The 8,126-nt window shown below is 45.2% G+C and overlaps 1 long non-coding RNA gene across 1 annotated transcript; it reads left to right on the plus strand.

The window, feature by feature from the left end:
• The first annotated feature begins 426 nt into the window (after positions 1–426).
• On the plus strand, positions 427–5,162 carry LOC140702962 (uncharacterized). Its single transcript, XR_012082235.2, has 3 exons — positions 427–499; positions 3,490–3,654; positions 4,400–5,162. It is a non-coding gene; the product is annotated as an uncharacterized LOC140702962 (long non-coding RNA).
• The last annotated feature ends 2,964 nt before the right edge of the window (positions 5,163–8,126 follow it).

Here is an 8,126-nt window from a genome sequence, read left to right on the forward strand (position 1 = left end):
GTTAGAGGCTCTTGTTGCAGGCGGTTGCTGAACTCAAGAGTTCTGGGGGGAGAGAAGAAGGTGCTTCCTTTCCTGGCTTCTCTCCCGGGGTTCATGAGATAGAACATGCATAGCCGTTGACAGGCGTAGAGCAGTCTTATCAGAGAAGGGGCGCAACAGCAGCCGAATCAGGGTCCTTGGGTGCAGACAAAACAATCTTACTGCTTCATCTCCGTGCTGGGTTTGCTGCAGATCCATCGGCCCCATAGACATATTCCGTATCCCAAATCTTGAACAGGGTAACACGGTGGACCCTCGACTTACGGAATTAATCTGTATTGGAACGGTGGCTGCAGGTCGAAAAGTCTGCAGCTCGAGGCTCCATTGACCTACAATCCGTAACCGGCCGTTTTCGTTCCATTTTGTTGTTGTAGTAGTTTTTTCGGTCTGTAGGTCGATTCACCGGCTACAAGTCAAACCTAAATTCTGCGGCCAGAGAAGTCTGCAACTCGAAAAGTCTGTAAGTGGAGCCGTCTGTTAAGTTGAGGGTCCGCTGTACGAAAACTCTCAAGGGCCGTAAGCGTCCGACCAACTTCTGCACCGAGTTTTTCCTCCTTCCCAGTCACTAGAGGGCATTCTAACTGCTGATCGATATTATAGACATTAGTCTCTTTTTAAGCTTATATGGATGCTTGATTGCCACGACTTAAAAGTGTTTTCAGAGAACATGCTCCACATCAAACAGGGGATATGAATCTGTGTTACTAGGCTGACAAACGGCAAATAGAAATATAAAGGAAGAGCTGTCAGGAGACAAATATGCACTGCACAATATGGGACGTTGCAGATCAAAGCAGGAAGGCTGTCTAAGATGATGGTTGGAAACACGGTTTCTTCAAAACGGTCTTAATGAGGAAGGGAGAGGTTTCTGCAAAACCAAAGCAAAGCCCTCCACCATCTAAGAAGGGGACAGCTGAGGGTCAGGCCAAGACCCATCTGGCAGAAGGGTGCTGCTTAAATTTTGTCAGCCAAAGGCATTTGAGATAAATTTCGACAATCACCCGGCAGATATCCTTTGATTTGTACAGTGGTGCCTCGCTAGACAGTTACCCCGCATGACAGTTTTTTGCTAGACATTGACTTTTTGCGATCACCATAGCGATTCACAAAACAGTGATTCCTATGGGGGAATTTCGCTGGACAATGTTTGGTCCCTGCTTCGCAAACTGATTTTCGCTAGACGACGATTTTGACAGCTCCCTCCGCTCTCGCAAAACAGGTGTTTTCGGGACCTAAGCTTCGCAAGACAGCGATTTAAACAGCTGATCAGTGGTCCGCAAAGCGGTTTTCCTATGGCCGATCCTCACTAGACAACGATTCTTCCCCATTGGAATGCATTAAACAGGTTTCAATGCATTCCAATGGGGAAATGCTTTTCGCTAGACGATGATTTCGCTAAACAGCGATTTCAGTGGAACGGATTATCATCGTCTAGCGAGGCACCACTGTACTCTGAGCCTCATTGGGAGCATGGAGCTAGTTTTGTGCAGAGGTTTTTTAAAAAAGGAATCACACACAGATCTGGTACTCATCATTTTAAGAAATGTAACAGGGGAATGGTGGAGGTCCAGTATGAACAAGCGGCAGACTTAATGAGGAGCAAAGTGATGGGTTCAGCATTTTGTGTGAGTGTGTGTATGTAACAAACCTGCTTGTAACGAAGCTGTAAAAATGCTGAAAGCAGTGTTTTGGGAATACCCGCCAACCAACCCCCAGGAATATTTTATGATCTTTTGTACTCTGTTCTCCAGAGGAGCGAGCTTGTTATTTCCAGCAAAGAGGAGCCTTTCCTGTAAGATACGTTTGAGAAATTGAATTTGAAGGTGTCCCGATTAGAATAATTTCATGTGGGTTTAATCAAACCGGAGATTCAAGAGCTGGCTTGTCTTGACTCTCTCCCGGCTGACTGGAGCCCAACCAAATAAATGCACGTGACAGGTATTTTTGCAAACGGGGGAACTAGGTTAGTTATTTTTGTCGCTCATTATGACTTGTGAAAAATGTGAGCAACGAAGGTAGTTTTGTCGTACAGCGGTGGCTTAACGTGGGAAGCCATCTTCAATTTTTATATCTATTTGAGGATGTGTCTAAATGGTTTCTGTTTCCTCCACAGTCTGATTGCTTTTGAAAATCCAGCATCTTTTGAGCATGCTGTGTTGGAGTCCTGTTTTCAGGGTGTACCAAAGCTGCTTTGTGTAAATTCCCATTTAGATTCCCCCCTTAGAGCTAAGTCTGCATCTCGTGTGTCCGTGTGGCTCTGCTCTTTCGGTCTTGTCCCAGCTAGTCACTTGGGGCTCAAACACTAAGGAGGGGTGTCAGGAAATGGGCGTGCCTGGAACAATCGAGAGAAGGAATCTGGAGGTGCAAGGGTTACCCCCAGGAACTGAAAGGATAGACAAGGGAATTGGGTCTTCGGGACAGGAATGGATCCTTTGTTATTCCTCCCAATCAGTGTGAATGTGTGGCCAAAAAAAGAAACAGATGTTGGACAATGTATTCGCGAAGGCTTTCACAGCCGTGATCTAATGGTTGTTGTGGATTTTTCGGGCTCTCTGGCCGTATTCTGAAGGTTGTTCTTCCTAACGTTTCGCCAGTCTCTGTGGCCGGCATCTTCAGAGGACAGAAGTAGCACTCTGTGTTCTGGTGCAGTTTGTTTGGGAGTTGAGGATTTATGGCTGTGGGATCAGCTTTTGTCCTTTTCAGGAGATGGGTGATTATGGTGATCCAGTGTGTTTTTGTTGTGGGTGTATTGTTGTGATAAGGAGGAGAGTTTATCTGTCGCTGTGATTGATGGGTGCCATTAGCTGGTTTTTTGTGTGTATAAGATGTTGGACACATAGAATAACCATTTCATGAGATGCAGCTTAAATGACAGCAATTGGTGTTCATGTCATATTTTCATTTGCTTGTTAGGATTCTGCCTGTTCTGGTCTTTCAACTGGTACCCTTCTTATTTTCTATTTCATGCAATTAGGCACGCAACCTCTTCTCTTTGAATCTCAGTTTGGCTTAAGCAGTGGTGCCCCGGTGGGAATTGTGGGGGGGGAGTGGTGGAGAGGAAAGAACTGGACAGGGAAGTTTACTCTACTTGGAAGGAGTTAGAAATGAAGCGCTCCTTGGTTTGCTCTAGGAGCTGTGGCATAAAGATCAGCTGGAAACTATGGAAAAAATTTTCTGACTGGGAAAGGAGGGGTGAAAAGGAGGTCCCTAGAGGCACAATGCCACCCCTCCAAACTGAATTGCGAAATGAACCCACCAGGGTGTATGTAAGGAGGTCAGGGTTTGCATGCATGAGTTTTAGCCATGGGGCAAGTCATCCAGGCTGACAGGGGCCCCGGGAAATGGTGAGAATCTGGTAGAGGGAGACGTTGCTGTACGCCGTGTCTGCCGCGTTTCTGATACACTCTCCACCATTTCTGTATCTCTCATTTTTATCCTCTGCCATTCCAGGGATTGAGCAGAAGAATCCCAGCCACACCGGGGAGGGGGCCCCTTCCATAAATACAATAAATACAATAAATAAATAAGATCTTCAGTTTTTAGAAGACCAGGCCATCCGAATGTCAGATGTGAGCATGGAGAATCCATACTTAGCCCTTTGAAGCATCTAAAAAGGTATTTCTGAAAAATGAAGGCCTCCTTTTCTTTGTTTCCACCGTCATCTCTCTCAAGCAAGGACTTCGACGTTGTTTCCTTTGTTTCTTGCATTTTATTATGCACCGATAGAAATCAATATTAATTCTTCTGGTCCAGCTGTTGACTCCCCTCCCTCTAGGTTCCTTTCTAACAGCTGGCCGAAATGGATTCCACTCCCCTCTTATCCCGCTGGCTTGATCTTTTCTGCTCCCCCAAAGTTTAACTCTATGCACGAGGTCTGCAGTCTTGCATCCGTGAAGTCCCACTGAAGCCGGAGAAGGCATTTTACAAGATTTGTTTAAAACAGGCGAGTCCACAAAGAAAACCAACCTGTCCTCGCTGATGGCTTTCGGGGACTTGTTTTATTGTGCTAATAAAGTTGGTAATTTATGTTGCCTTGGCGGGTCGGGTAGAAAAGTGGGGCACAATTTATGGTAATAGATCTACCAGGAAAATCTCGGCTGAGAAGCCATCTTTCAGCCCACGATTCCTCTGCAAATTTTTCCGAAGGATAAACTGGGTTTGCTTCTCCACCAGAGTGGCCACCCCATAGGCTGTGGGCCAGAGAAAAGTAGGTAACAAATAAGGGAAGAATATCTCATTACGGCTTTTGTCTGTGGATTGTACTTTTTTTAAATATCGTGGACTATCCTTATTGGTTGAACTTTTTTGTGAGTTCATAAAAAAAGTGTTAGTCATATTTGCACCTCGTTTCTAATTTCAGGTCGGTTGCGAGCACCGAGCAACTGTTTTTCAATTTTAACACCGCGCTGGAAAACCGATGAATCCTCCTGCACATAATTAATACTAATAAGGACTTTATCCATGACTGGTCTCAGGTCTCAAGGTCTATATCAAGAGAAAAGTATTTCCCCCCCCCACCTCCTGTGGCCATTTTCATATGGTTTACTCTGCGTTGGCGCCGGATCTAAGCCCGAGAAGGCAGGAGAGGTTTATCCGATGGTTGTGGCAGACCCTCTTCACCTTTCTATCAGGCTTTGAATAAATAAATTGTTGAGTCCGGGCTAGCCGGCTAACCCTAATTTCCTTGCCATGGACATCTTGTTCTGTTAGGTAAACACTGACTGAAAGAAGCACGTGGATTTACAAAATTCATTTAACACCAACAAGAGAGCCCTGGATGTTAACATTGCGTTTGTTTCGTACAAAGCAAGATAAATTGGTGTTTACTCTTCAAATACAGCCACCCCTCTCCCTTGTTCCTGCCCCGAATTCCACCTTCATCCCAATTTAGAAACACTGGGGAACAAGATTAGGAAAGGTGAGATTTATTTAAAAAAAAATTTTGCAAGCAAGAGGAAATGCCCTACAGATTTCTCATACAGTTGCTCGGTCGAGTAAGAAATTCAGCTCATCCTAGATTCCTTGTAATTTAAGGATTTGTTATTTGTTCGTTATTTAAAATACTGTAATGGCTTAGCAGCCAGATGGGCAGTATAAAAATCGAATAAATAAAAGAAAAATAATGTTAGCCTGCCTTTCTCCTTAAAAAGGATCCAAGCCCGTTTGCAGCCATTGAAAGACAGTATTTACGTTAGTAACAATGAGTATACAATACTAAAAGGATGGATGAATACAAATCTGAAAAAGTTACAAAACACACACCGAAATACAGTCCTGTAAAGGAAAGGTATATTTAAAAAGCCCCACTTGGCAACCATTCACTCAGAGAAAGCTGGCCTGAAGAGAAAGGTCTTAGCCTGTTTTCAGAACGATGGCAAAGATGGGGCCAGGCTGGCCTCCAGTGGGAGGGAGTTCCACAGTCTAGCAGCAGTGGCAAAGAAGGCCCTCTCCTGTGATCCCACCAAATGTCCTTTTGAGGGTGGTGGCACTGAGAAAAAAGCTTCTCCTGATGATCTCAACACCCAGGCAGGCTCGTATAGGGAGATGCAGTCCCAGAGATAGTTTGTTTAAGGCTTTATAGTTTAGAACCATCACTTTGAATTTGGATTAGATTGAATGCGGAGCTGCTAGGAGAGCTGTGTGATTCCTGTGACTGGCCCCAGTTAACAATCTGGCCTATAGTGGGGAGCCTACCTCCTCTTGTGTTTTCTCCCTCTCTTCCCCCCACCCAGCCCCCTTGCAATGTAGGCTGCGAGACGGGAATCAAAGCCTCCGGCGTTTCTGGGGCCTATTAATAGATCTGGTGCCGAGGGTTGCATTTTCTGCTAGAGTAAGCAGAAATCAAGCGTTCCCTCCCTCTCCCCATCCCAGATGACGACAGGCCGGCCGGCCTCTGCGGTCATCTGGCTGCGAGGTTTTCAGACCAGCCCAAGGAAGGATCTGCATTTTTAAAAAAAAAACAGAGAGGCTTTCTTGGCTCCTGTGAGCGACTGAGTTTCACTTGTTCTCTTTCCTAGGCGGGCTGAAATTTTTTTTGAAAGCTTTCGAAGAACCTGGATAGATGCCCCCTCGGAAGCAGGATATTTTAAAGAAAGAATGAAGTGTAGGAAAATCTTATTTTCTGCTCCCATTCTGCCTCCAGATTCTCCTAGGAACACCCCAATCAGCCTGGATGGGTTACCTGGGCTCTATATGGGCAACCGAGACCAGATATTCACCTGCAGGAGACCCCTGTCCATACTCACCTGTGATGGAAAAGCGGCCGAGGGATGAGAGGAGGAAAACTGGGTCCTTCTTCTCTGGCTGATTGCTGGCTGTAGGGAATGCCAGCCCTACTTGGTAATATAAGATGGCCTATGACAATCAGTGGTCCCCAACCTTGGGCCTCCAGATATTCTTGGACTACAACTCCCAGAAGCCTTCACCACTACCTCCACTGGCCAGGATTTCTGGGAGTTGAAGTCTAAGCACATCTGGAGGCCCAAGGTTGGGGGATCACCGGCCTATGTGATGCTTCTGGGTTTGATCTAACCATAGAGCCGCTCGGTTCTTAGGGTTGCTGTAGGATGATACTGTATTTTCCATGTATAAGACTATACTTTTGTCTAAAATCTTTATACTAAAATTGAGCGTCGTCTTATACACGGAGGCAAGCTGAGGAGAGGACAAAAACAAGTGGAGAGGACAGCAGGGATCGAAGCGATCTTGCGGCGCTTTGATCCCTTTCCCCCTGCACTTGCTAAACCCCATTTAGATTTCTTGATTTTGGATTAGAAAAGTGTGGGGGGGGTCCTCTTATACATGGGGGTGTCTTATACACGGAAAAATACGGTAATTTTGGTGGGGTTTGTATATTCCCAGTCCAGTGGAGGGAAGGTTCTCTGGACTGGTTTTTAGTAAGCTGTGAGCGCTGCTCTCTCAGTTGCTTTGTCAGCTCTAGACGAAGGGGTACCACTAAGGAGGGGTGGGGGGGATTTAAACCTGCCCTTTAGACTCACCCTGTTGTGTTGAGTCCCATCCAGAACACCCCAAATTGGGGTCTGCTCCCATTATCCAACAACCGAATCCTGTGACCCAGAGAAGCGATTCTGTCTGAATAAACCCGGGCGTCGACATCGGAGGAAAATATATTTCCAGAGACAACCGAAACGTATCTAGGTTATCTATAATGGATGCATACATACATATCTAAACATATATAAACACTTAAACACTTGCCGGCGCATTTGCAAATCAGCACAATATGCAAATATAAATTCCAGATGAAAATCACAAGCTGTCAGGAGGCGAAACAGGTGTCTGAAGGCATAATCTGACGCTTTAATAAATATTTTATTGGTGACAATTTCAGGATTGTTGTCTTTGAAAGCACGGAAATACCGCCTCGGGAGAACCAAAATATTTAATCTTTCCAGCAATATCGTCGTAACACCAGCGATTCCTTGTCGAGCACGCCCACCCGAGCAGAAAAATGCCTTTATGGGGCAGGGGGTTTGGGTTCGAGTTTTGCCGCATGGGCTGATCTTGTGACTCCATATGGCTTGGGGAGAATGGGCTTCGAATTTCAGTTGAGTTGGGTGGATCATTGGGCCCGATCCACCTTTGGAGGGCTTATTGGGCCCATAGCTGTCAAAATTCTCCCTTGTTAAAGCCAAGCGTTATGCCTCAGTCTGGTAAAGATAATCCACTCCTTCTGTTTGTGATGGTCTTCCAAAAGTAATTCCATGTTACCTGTTGCATCGATTAAAAAGTAACTTGTGTTGCAGACTGCTGTTTTTTTGTTGCTTTATGAAACATACACGCTATTCATTGTATCTGGAAGAAGGGTGTAGAACACAAGTGTTGCCTTTAAAAATGTCATTTAAAAGTAACCGGGGAATGTTAAATTGTAATTCTAATTTAGCTACTTTATTTCCACTAGGGACCTTTCAAGGTGCCGTTTCCTACCTCCTTACAAACAAACAAACAAAAACTAACTTTTTGCAGGAGCTCTGCCAGCTAGGATCATCATCTCCAAATGCTACCCATGTGAATGGTTTCTTAGGAAGCTGGTGTGGAATGCTGTATTATTTAGTTACCGTTTTTGT

Source organism: Pogona vitticeps, chromosome ZW-PAR (genome assembly GCF_051106095.1).
Source record: "Pogona vitticeps strain Pit_001003342236 chromosome ZW-PAR, PviZW2.1, whole genome shotgun sequence".
NCBI lineage: Eukaryota > Metazoa > Chordata > Lepidosauria > Squamata > Agamidae > Pogona > Pogona vitticeps.